The sequence below is a fragment of the Halichoerus grypus genome, chromosome 4 (genome assembly GCF_964656455.1).
Source record: "Halichoerus grypus chromosome 4, mHalGry1.hap1.1, whole genome shotgun sequence".
NCBI classification, from domain to species: domain Eukaryota; kingdom Metazoa; phylum Chordata; class Mammalia; order Carnivora; family Phocidae; genus Halichoerus; species Halichoerus grypus.
In genome coordinates this window covers 116,545,482-116,557,909 of record NC_135715.1, presented here as the reverse complement: position 1 = coordinate 116,557,909, position 12,428 = coordinate 116,545,482, and the positions used below count along the sequence as shown (strand labels likewise).

General features: G+C 42.9%; 1 pseudogene; it reads right to left on the bottom strand.

Moving 5' to 3' along the window:
• Window positions 1–10,625: 10,625 nt before the first annotated feature.
• LOC118554002 (large ribosomal subunit protein uL10 pseudogene) lies at window positions 10,626–11,611 on the bottom strand (annotated as a pseudogene).
• Window positions 11,612–12,428: the final 817 nt, after the last annotated feature.

Sequence of the window (12,428 nt, the reverse complement as noted above, 5' to 3'; positions counted from 1 at the left end):
AGAGGGAGAGGGAATCTCAAGCAGATGCAGTGCTAAGCGCGGAGCCCAATGCTGGGCTCAATCTCATGATCCCAAGATCATGACCTGGGCTGAAATCAAGAATCAGCTGCTTAACTGATGGCATAATGCCCCTTTCTCATTTTCTTCTAAGTTAACACGATGAGGAGTACTTTTTTTAAAAAAGATTTTATTTATTTATTAGAGAGAGAGAGAACAAGTGTGAGTGGGAGAAGGGGCAGAGGGAGAAGGAGAAGCAGGCTCCCTGCTGAGCAAGGAGCCTGATGTGGAACTCGATCCCAGGACTCCGGGGTCATGACCTGAGCCGAAGGCAGACGCTTAACTGCTTGAGCCACCCAGGTGCCCCTCAAGTATTTTTAAATCCTGAAATGCAAACTGAGATAAAGAAAGACAGTTACTGATGGTTTTCTATGTGTTTTGGAAAGTAGGATCGTACCTTATTAAAACCTTATTTTTAAAGGTTTTAACTACAGGAAAAAAATATGTCCATTTTTGCCCTTGCTTCCCTTGCCTTTGGCGAGCTATTGGGACTTCATCAGGATAAAAAGCTTTTGCACAGCAAAGAAAGTCAACAAAACCAAAAGATAACCGACAGAATGGGAGAAGATACTTGCAAATGACATATCAGATAAAGGGCTGGTATCCAATATCTATAAAGAACTTACTAAACTCAACACCCAAAGAACAGATAAATTCAATCAAGAAATGGGCATAAGACATGAGCAGACATTTTTCCAAAGAAGACATCCAAATGGCCAAGAGACACATGAAAAAGTGCTCAACATCACTCGGCATCAGGGAAATCCAAATCAAAACCTCAATGAGATACCACCTCACACCAGTCAGAATGGCTAAAATTAACAAGTCAGGAAACGACAGATGTTGGCGGGGATGCGGAGAACGGGGAACCCTCCTACACTGTTGGTGGGAATGCAAGCTGGTGCAGCCACTCTGGAAAACAGTATGGAGGTTCCTCAAAAAGTTGAAAATAGAGCTACCATACGACCCAGCAATTGCACTACTGGGTATTTAATCCAAAGATACAAATGTAGGGATCCGAAGGGGTACGTGCACCCCGATGTTTATAGCAGCAATGTCCACAATAGCCAAACTATGGGAAGAGCCAAGATGTCCATTGACAGATGAATGGATAAAGCAGATGTGGTATATATATACAATGGAATATAATGCAGCCATCAAAAGGAATGAAATCTTGCCATTTGCAATGACGGGGATGGAACTGGAGGGTATTATGCTGAGTGAAATAAGTCAATCAGAGAAAGATATGTATCATATGACCTCACTGATATGAGGAATTCTTAATCTCAGGAAACAAACTGAGGGTTGCTGGAGTGGTGGGGGGTGGGAGGGATGGGGTGGCTGGGTGATAGACATTGGGGAGGGTATGTGCTATTGTGAGAGCTATGAATTGTGTAAGACTGTTGAATCACAGACCTGTACCTCTGAAACAAATAATACATTATATGTTAAAAAAAGAAGATAGTAGGAAGGGTAAAATGAAGGGGGGGAATCGGAGGGGGAGACGAACCATGAGAGACTGTGGACTCTGAGAAACAAACTGAGGGTTCTAGAGGGGCGGGGGGTGGGGGGATGGGTTAGCCTGGTGATGGGTGTTAAAGAGGGCACATACTGAATGGAGCACTGGGTGTTATACGCAAACAATGAATCATGGAACACTACATCAGAAACTAATGATGTATGGTGATTAACATAATAAAATTATAAAAAAAAAAGTATAAAAAAATGTCCAATTTCTAACAAACATCTTTTTTTATCCAGTATCACTGTAGCTTTTCTTTTTTTTTAAATTTTATTATGTTATGTTAGTCACCATGCAATACATCATTGGTTTTTGATGTGGTGATCCACAATCCATTGTTTTTGTATAACACCCAGTGCTCCATGCAGTATGTGCCTCCTTAATACCCATCACCGGGCTAACCTATCCCCCTCCCCCCTCCCCTCTAAAACCCTGTTTGTTTCTCAGAGTCCATAGTCTCTCATGGTTCATTTCTCCCTCCAATTCCCCCACCCCATTTTTCCCTTCCTTCTCCTAATGTCCTCCATGTTATTCCTTATGTTCCACAAATAAGTGAAACCATATGATAATTGACTTTCTCTGCTTGACTTATTTCACTTAGCATAATCTCCTCCAGTCCCATCCATGTTGATGTAAAAGTTGGGTAGTCATCCTTTCTGATGGCTGAGTAATATTCCATTGTATAGAGGGACCACATCTTCTTTATCCATTCATCTGTTGAAGGGCATCTCGGCTCTTTCCACAGTTTGGCTATTGCGGACAATGCTGCTATGAACATTGGGGTGCTTTTGGCCCTTCTTTTCACTACATCTGTGTCTTTGGGGTAAATACCCAGGAGTGCAATTGCTGGGTCAAGGGTAGCTCTATTTTTAAATTTTTGAGGAAACTCCACACTGTTTTCCAAAGTGGCTGTACCAACTTGCATTCCCACCAACAGTGTAAGAGGGTTCCCTTTCTCCACAACCTCTCCAACATTTGTTGTTTCTTTCCCTGTCCATTTTTGCCATTCTAACTGGTGTAAGGTGGTATCTCAGTGTGGTTTTGATTTGGATTTCCCTGATGGCTAATGATGATGAACATTTTTTCATGTGTCTGTTAGCCATTTGTATGTCTTCTTCAGAGAAGTGTCTTTTCGTATCTTCTGCCCACTTTTTGACTTGATGATTTGTTTTTTGGGTGTTGAGTTTGAGAAGTTCTTTATAGATTTTGGATACCAGCCCTTTATCTGTAGTGTCATTTGCAAATATCTTCTCCCATTCTGTGGGTTGCCTCTTTGTTTTGTTGACTGTTTCCTTTGCTGTGCAGAAGCTTTTTATCTTGATGAAGTCCCAAAAGTTCATTTTTGCTTTTGTTTCACTAGCTTTTGGAGATGGATCTTGAAAGAAGTTGCTGTGGCCGATGTCAAAGATGTTACTGCCTGTGTTCTCTTCTAGGATTTTGATGGATTCCTGTCTCACATTGAGGTCTTTCATCCCCTTTGAGTTTATCTTTGTGAATGGTGTTAGAGAATGGTCGAGTTTCATTCCTCTGCATGTGGCTGTCCAATTTTCCCAGCACCATTTATTGAAGAGACTGTCTTTTTTCCATTGCATGTTTTTTCCTGCTTTGTCAAAGATTATTTGACCATAGAGTTGAGGGTCCGTATCTGGGTTCTCTATTCTGTTCCATTGGTCTGTATGTCTGTTTTTGTGCCAGTACCATGCTGTCTTGGTGATCACAGCTTTGTAATATAGCTTGAAATCGGGCAACGTGATGCCCCCAGCTTTTTTTTCTTTTTCAACATTTCCTTGGCGATTCGGGGTCTTTTCTGATTCCATACAAATTTTAGGATTTTGTTCCAGCACTTTGAAAAATGTCATTGGAATTTTGATTGGGATGGCATTGAAGGTATAGATTGCTCTGGGTAACATAGACATTTTAATAATGTTTATTCTTGCGATCCATGAGCATGGAATATTTTTCCATCTTTTTGTGTTTTCTTCAATTTCTTTCATGAGTGTTTTGTAGTTCCTAGAGTATAGATCCTTTACCTCTTTGGTTAGGTTTATTCCGAGGTATCTTATGGTTTTTGGTGCTATTGTAGATGGAATCGTTTCTCTAATTTCTCTTTCTACAGTTGCGTTGTTAGTGTATAAGAAAGCAACTGATTTCTGTGCATTGATTTTGTATCCTGCCACATTACCTAATTGCTGTATGAATTCTAGTAATTTGGGGGTGGAGTCTTTTGGGTTTTCCACATAAAGTATCATGTCGTCTGCGAAAAGAGAGAGTTTGACTTCTTCTTTGCCAATTTGAATACCTTTTATTTCTTTTTGTTGTCTGATTGCTGTTGCTAGGACTTCTAGTACTATGTTGAACAATAGTGGCGAGAATGGGCATCCTTGACGTGTTCCTGATCTTAAGGGAAAGGCTCTCAGCTTTTCCCCATTGAGGATGATATTTGCTGTGGGTTTTTCATAGATGGATTTTATGAACTTGAGGGATGTTCCCTCTATCCCTATACTCTGGAGAGTTTTAATCAGGAAAGGATGTTGTATTTTGTCAAATGCTTTTTCTGCATCAATTGAGAGGACCATATGGTTCTTCTCCCTCCTCTTATTAATGTGTTCTATCACACTGATTGATTTGCGAATGTTGAACCACGCTTGCATCCCGGGGATAAATCCCACTTGGTCGTGGTGGATGATCCTTTTAATGTATTGTTGGATCCTCTTAGCTAGGATTTTGTTGAGGATTTTGGAATCCATATTCATCAGAGATATCGGTCTGAAATTCTCCTTTTTGATAGGGTCTTTGCCTGGTTTGGGGATTAAGGTAATGCTGGCCTCATAGAATGAGTTGGAAGTTTTCCTTCTGTTTCTATTTTTTGAAACAGCTTCAGTAGAATAGGTATTATTTCTTCTTTGAATGTTTGGTAGAATTCCCCAGGGAATCCATCAGGCCCTGGACTCTTGTTTTTGGGGAGGTTTTTGATCACTGCTTCAATCTCGTTACTGGTTATTGGCCTATTCAGGTTGTCAAATTCTTCCTGTTTCAGTCTTGGGAGTTTATAGCTTTCCAGGAAGGCCTCCATTTCATCCAGATTGCTCAGTTTATTGGCATATAGTTGTTGATAATAATTTCTAATAATTGTTTCTATTTCCTTGGTGTTAGTCGTGATCTCTCCCCTTTCATTCATAATCTTATTAATTTGGGTCCTTTCTCTTTTCTTCTGGATAAGTCTGGCCAGTGGTTTATCGATCTTATTAATTCTTTCAAAGAACCAACTTCTAGTTTCATTGATCTGATCTACTGTGTTTCTGGTTTCTAATTCATTGATTTCTGCTCTAATTTTAATTATTTCTCTTCTAATGTGTGGCTTAGGCATCGTTTGTTGCTTTTTCTCTAGTTCTTTAAGGTGAAGAGTTAGTTGGTGAATTCGGGATTTTTCTGTTTTTTTGAGTGAGGCTTGGATGGCTATGTATTTCCCCCTTAGGACCACCTTTGCATTATTGCATAGGTTTTGGACCAATGTGTTTTCATTCTCATTGATTTCCATGAATTGTTTAAGTTCTTCTTTGATTTCTTGGTTGACCCAAACATTCTTGAGCAGAGTGGTCTTTAGCTTCCAAGTGTTTGAATTTCTGCCAATTTTTTTCTTGTGATTGAGTTCTAGTTTTAGAGCATTGTGGTCTGAGAATATGCAGGGAATAATCTCAATCTTGTGGTATCGGTTGAGACCTGATTTGTGACCCAGTATATGGTCTATTCTGGAGAAAGTTCCATGTGCGCTCGAGAAGAATGAGTATTCTGTTGTTTTAGGGTGGAATGTTCTGTAAATATCTATGAGGTCCATCTGGTCCAATGTATCATTCAAAGCTCTTGTTTCCTTGTTGACTTTCTGCTTAGATGATCTGTCCATTGCTGAGTGGAGTATTGAGGTCTCCTACAATTAACGTATTGTTATCAATATGACTCTTTATTTTGGTTAACAGTTGGCTTATATAGATGGCTGCTCCCATGTTGGGGGCATAGATATTTACAATTGTTAGATCTTCTTGTTGGATAGACCCTTTAAGAATGATATAGTGTCCTTCTGTGTCTCTTATTACAGACTTTAGTTTAAAATCTAATTTGTCTGATATAAGAATTGCTACCCCAGCTTTCTTTTGAGGTCCGCTGGCATGGAAGATGGATCTCCATCCCTTCACTTTCAGTCTGGATGTATCTTTAGGTTCAAAATGAGTCTCTTGTAGACAGCATATGGATGGGTCCTGTCTTTTTATCCAATCTGCAACTCTGTGCCGTTTTATGGGAGCGTTTAGGCCATTCACGGTGAGAGTGATTATTGAAAGATATGAATTAATTGTCATCATGTTGCCGGTGAAGACGTTGTTTTTATAGATTGTCCCTGTAAATTTCTGTTGTAGATCACTCTTGGGGTCTTTCTCCTTTTATAGAACCCCCCTTAATATTTCTTGCAGGGCCGGCTTAGGGGTCACATATTCTTTCAGTTTCTGCCGGTTGTGGAAGTTCTGCATCTCTCTATCCATTCTAAATGACAGCCTTGCGGGATAAAGTATTCTTGGCTACATGTTCTTCTCATTTAGTACCCTGAATATGTCTTGCCAGGCCTTTCTGGCTTGCCAGGTCTCTGTGGATAGGTCTGACGTTATTCTGATATTCTTCCCTCTGTACGTAAGGAATCTCTTCCCCCTAACTGCCCTTAAGATGGTTTCCTTGGTTCTAAGATTTGCAAGTTTTACTATTACATGCCGGGGTGTTGGCCTGTTTTCCTTGATCTTAGGAGGGGTCCTCTCTGCCTCTAGGACTCGAATGTTTGTTTCATTCCCCAGATTAGGGAAGTTCTCAGCTACGATTTGCTCAAATACATCTTCTAGTCCTCTCTCTCTCTCCACTCCCTCCGGGATTCCAATTATTCTGACACTGGAATGCTTCATGGTGTCACTTATTTCTCTGATTCTATTTTCGTGGATTCTGAGTTGTTTTTCCCTGGCCTCCTCTTTTCCCTTTTTATGTATTATATTGTCTTCCAGGTCGCTTATTCTTTTTTCTGCCTCAGTTACCCTAGCTGTTAGATTATCTAGATTGGATTGGATCTCATTGATAGCATTTTTAAGTTCTGCCAATTCACCTTTTATTTCTGCCCTTAGAGACTCTATGTTGCCATTAATTGATTTCTCCATTCTAGCCATTGTCTTCACAATTGCTAGCCTGAATTCCATCTCCGACATCTTGGTTATATCTGCATCCATTTGTAAATCTGCAGTATAAATCATAATTTCTGAGTCTTTTCTATTTTGGGGGCTCCTCCTCCTAGTCATTCTGTTGATGGGTGTTTGAGGGAATGTATAGAGTCCAAATTATCGACCAGAACCCAAGCAAGGTGCACCTGTTTTCTTGGGACCTTAGGGTTGCTGGCCTCTTGTTTTCCCAGCCTGTCTTCTGGAGGAGGGGCCTGCCTCGCTGTTACTCAGGCAACCCTGTTTGGGCGGAGTTGCCCTGCGTCCCTGTGGTGGGGGATGGGCTCAGATGGAATCAGTTTTTGGGGCTTTTGTTCTCTGGCAGCTTTCCCTGACGGCTTTCCGCGTCTCTTCCGGGAGTCAGAGCAGAAGAGACCATTTCCAACCCTCTGCCTCAGAGCAGAGAGACTGCAGTCTGTTCTTCAGTGAGCTCTCCAGGCCACACCGTCTCCGTTTCTGTCCGTGCTGCTATAAACTGCAGCGTCCTGGGTTGTGCGCCCCTCGGCAGCGCTCCCAGTCCTGCCTCCAGGTCGGAGCACGTCTCTGCCCTTTGTGCTTCTAAAACCGCCAGCCGCTCCCAGTACGCCCCCGCGACCCCGCTGCTCCGGGTTTCTGCCTGGGGGCTGCCCTAAAGTCCTTTCCCCGCCGCTACCGGTCTGCGAGTCTGTGCCCCGTCCCCAGTGCGTGAGGCTGTCGCTCACCGGCGGTGTAGGATCCCCACGGCCAGGCACCCTCCCACTGCCGTTTATCCTCCGATATCTGCCCGCAGAATCACGGCTCTGCTTCGTACCTCAAAACCAACCGCCTGCGATATTCTGTTTGTAGAGATCCAGATCTTCTTACATCTCAGGCTGGTTTCGTGGGTGCTCAGAGTGGTCTGGTAGATATCCAGCTCAATTCTGGGGACCAGTTGAAATAGGGTCCCCTACTCCTTTGCCATCTTTCCCCCAATCCCTCACTGTAGCTTTTCCATATACATTAGCTGAATCATCTATAGGTTATGAAGACTGGTGTCACAAAATAACAGGCTGGGTTTCAGTCCTGAAAGCTCAACAGGAACTAATGTCCTTCACAGGGTTCTCAAAATTAGAATCTAGAAGCTTCCATTCAGAATGACTCAAGATAAATTCCCCACATTTGTCAAAACTTGTGGATATATAAAGAATTTTTTCTTCTATCCAACTTGAGAAAGACAGTTTTGTTCTTTCATAGTCAGTAGGTGGGGGAGTGCTAATACTTCTTGTTGATAAAATATGTATAAGGCAATATTTTTAAAGTTATACAGTCGAGATGGTAAACACATTTATATGAAATTTAATGAGGCCAAGTGGGAGTGTAGTTAAATATCTTCTTAGAAATCTTGGCAAGTTACAATGGAGATTAAGATTCTAAGTCATTTTAAAATAGGATGCAATAATTTGTTACCTTTAACCCTTTTGTAATTGTAGTGGGGAGTCATACAAAAAGTATAAATATTAAGGTTCCTTATGCTGATGTTTGTTTGGCTTGTCAGTATCTCTAGAGCGTCTTTTTCTTTGTTCAGACCACACACTTGGTTAAATGTTATCATTTGCATTTTGATAATACACTGGGTTTGTTAGTGGCAGAAATATCTTTATAAATAAATTAGAAGAAATTTTAAAATGTTTTCATTTCCGTTTGTAAACATCTATTGGCACAAAGAGCCCCATGTCATCAACAGAGCTTTTATACTACGGTAGAGCTTTGTAATATGTGGTAAGGAAGCATTAGTAATTGGGCAGACAGTGCAAGGAGTCTTGGTCTAAGAAGACAATCCTCCATGGGGCTGATGCCCTTCTAAGCAAATTCTATTAAGAACTGAGGTTTTTATTTTATTTTTTTATTTCCCGATCATCATCTACATTGTAAGAGAAACCCATACCTTAAATATAAAATTGGCTGGTACAAGTTATTTTAAAAAATTCACTTTGATTTTTGAAGCAAGATTGTATGATAGACTTTTAGTCCTGCATTTTGTTGACTTACTGAAAAGATTTTATTCATTTATTTATTTTAGATGTGGGGTGCTTGGGGAGAGAGCGCACATGCTAGCCAGGGGAGGGAGAGGGAGAGAGAATCCCCAGCAGACTCCGCATTGAGCACAGAGCCCGATGTGGCGCTCGGTCACATGACCCTGAGATCATGACCTGAGCCAAAATCAAGAGTCAGATGCCCAATTGACTGAGCCACCCAGGCACCCCTAGTCCTGCATTTTAAAAGCTCCCCCCAGGGGCGCCTGGGTGGCTCAGTTGTTAAGCATTTGCTTCGGCTCAGGTCATGATCCCAGGGTCCTGGGATCGAGCCCCGCATCGGGCTCCCTGCTCGGCGGGAAGCCTGCTTCTCCCTCTCCCACTCTCCCTGCTTGTGTTCCCTCTCTCGCTGTTTCTCTCTGTTAAAAAATAAATAAAATCTTTAAAAAAAAAAAATAAAAGCTCCCCCCATTTCCCACCTCTTAAGAAATTTCAGTCTGCCTGACCATCCCCAATGTGCTTAGGGGAGCTGGTTTCCCTGAGTGTGTCTAGGATGCTTCCTGTTTGCCTGGCCATCCTCATAAGTCCCACTAAACTCAGCTGTCTTATGGCAAGAGGTGCTTGATACTTTCTGAGCAGCATTGGACAATAGGATGCATACTTGACCAATGCTGCTGCGTAGCATCTCTTGGGTCCTGCTGATGGAAAGACTTCCTTTTGGCTGGACTGATGATTAAAAATTCAGTATCCTGAGGACCTGAGGCTGCCACGCTATACCTCCTCCCCCATCTTGACTTCTCAACCATCATTACATACTGCCTGGAGTGTTGAGAAAGATTTATCTCCCCTCTTTGGCTGGAGATACTCCCTTTCTTTCCCATTGGATTTGAGAAGTTGGAAACAGGCATCAAACCCCACTTGTCCTTTTATTTTGTTCTGTAAGTCTGTGTTCCTTTGTAAAGGTGAAAAAGAACCTGCTCTTGGTCTTACCTAGGGCCTAGAAAATTCATCTTAAATCAGGCTCATTCCCTCTGCCTGATATGGTCATTGTGATCTCATTCCATTCATTATCGAATTTCTCAGTCCTCTTCTTAATGGGTCAGCTCTTTTCCTTCTGATTTCTGTGGGTACATGACATCAGAAGTTACATAAATGATTACAAAGTAGGTGGGAAAAAAACAAAGCTCTATTTCTTTAATAGAATTTCCTTTTTAAGCCACTATTCTCATTTGGCAGTGGAAAATAATCTTGTCACCTTTATGTATTCTAGTCAACGGCATTTTAAATGTTTAAATAATTCTTTTGTGTAAATATTCAGTCAGATTTGCATATTCTTATCTCAGCTGTTCCCAGCTCTGTCTCCCGGTCTTCTCTTTTCCCTACTCATGGTTCTGCTTCTGTTTCACTGGGCTCAAGGTTCCATTAGCTGGCAGAGGAAGAAAGAGTGGGAGTTTGCTTATGTGGTTAGTATATGGTGTGGCAGCTTAAAGGCTGGTCCACTCCCTTAGTTTCATTTCTTGCCCAGATGCCAGTGCAGTCCAGCTATTGATGTCCATGGTTGAGTCTCTAGACATGGAGGATGTCCAACATTGGCCTTTTTGTGTGGCATGGTAGATGATTTTCCTGTGTCCAACTGGTGCCTTTTATAGCATAATGCAGGGGATCCTGTAGAGACAGCATTGCCTCCCCCGCTCCTTTCAAGTTTTTGCTAGTGTGGTTCTCTTCATTCTTTTTTTTTTTTTTTTAAGAGAGGTATGCCTTTATTTTCTTGTTTCACATATGAAGTTGGCTAAATTGGTTGCCTTTTGGTGATTAGCAAAGGAGACCAAATCCCATATCCTTGCCCAGCTCCTCCGACTCTTCCTTTGTTTCCACCTTGGCTGGGGCTGTGGCAACAGCAGGTGCGGCAGTGGTGGCCTCAGCCACGGGGGCAGAAGGATCAGCCAAGAAGGCCTGGATCTTCGCAGCAAGCGGGAAGGTGTCATCGGCCTCCACAGACAAAGCCAGGACCCGCTTGTATCCATTAATGATAGACCGGGGCACGGATGCAACGGTCGGGTAACCTGTCTGCAGACGTACACTGACAGCATTGCAGACACCCTCCAGGAAGTGAGAATGCAGTTTCCTCCGTGATGTCAGGCACTTCAGGGGTGTAGATGCTGCCGTTGTCAAACACATGCTGGATGATCAGCTCAAAGGAGAAGGGGGAGGTGTTCAGCATGTTCAGCAGTGTGGTTTGCTGGCTCCCACTTTGTCTCTAGTCTTAATCAGCTGCATATCAGGATTTCAGTGGTGCCCCTGGAGATTTTAGTGGTGATGCCTAAAGCCTGGAAGATGGAAGGCTTCTCAGGCCCCAGACCAGTGCTCTGGGCCGGCACAGTGACTTCACACAGGGCTACGGCCCCAGCTGGTACGTTAGTGGCCAGCAGCATGACCCTGATCTCAGTGAGGTCCTCCTTGGTAAACACAAAGCCCACCTTCCTCTGGACATGAGGCAACAGTTTCTCCAGAGCTGGGTTGTTCTCCAGATGCCCTTGCATGGGCCATGTGCATTGTGGTGTTCTTGCCCTTCAGTACAGCAACCTTCCCGCGGGGGGACATGAGAATATGCTGCATCTGCTTGGAACCTACATTGTGTGCTCCCACAGTGAAGCATTTTGGATAATCATCCAAAAGTTGGGTGATCTTAAGGAAGTAGTTGGACTTCCAGCTTGCCCTGTCTTCCCTGAGCATCACGGTGGTGTGTCAGGGATTGTCACGTAGGGTTCAAAGACAATGTCACTCTCACGAGGATGCCTGGAGAGACCTCCTCATTCTTTTGGCTGGCCTCTTTTGGGGCTAGCAAGCTGAATCATCTTACCAGATACTTTCAAGTGTCTATTATTATTTTTTTTAAGATTTTATTTATTTATTTGAGAGAGAGAGAGAGCACAAGTAGGGGGAGCGGCAGGCAGAGGGAGAAGCAGGCTTCCTGCGGAGCAGGGAGTCCGATGCGGGGCTCGATCCCAGGACCCTGGGATCATGACCTCAGCTGAAGGCAGACACTTAACCAACTGAGCCACCCAGGCGTCCCATCAAGTGCCTATTCTAAGTTCACAAAAAACCTGGAAATCCCCACTCCCTCAGACTTGCTGTTTAGGAAACCAGAGGTGATGTTTACTTGTTCCTTCTCTCTGCTGACCCCTTCCCCAGGCTTGCCTGGCATCCTACTAGTTCTGCTACTCACCACAGAAGTGGTTGGCATTCCCCTCCATCCAAAATCACCCTCACACTCTGGGGAGATGCTCTTAGGCACGCACCCTTCCTTTGGGATTACATTAGGAAGTGAGGAGTGGGGTGTCCCAAATATAGCATTTACTTTTTTTCTTTAGTATGATTTTCCAACTTGTTGTGTATTTTGTCCTCTGGAAGAGAAGGATAGGAACATAGAATAAATCTTCATGTCCTCTCCTGACTGTTTTTATCTTACAACTAGCTAGATGTGCACTGAACAGTTTGTAATCTGAGTCTGTGTGTGTGTGTGTGTGTGTGTGTGTGTGTGTGTGAGATGGGTGTTTGTTTTGAAAGTAGAGAGTTGTTAAGGAGAGGAGAGAAGCTGAAATCATCACTCTATGT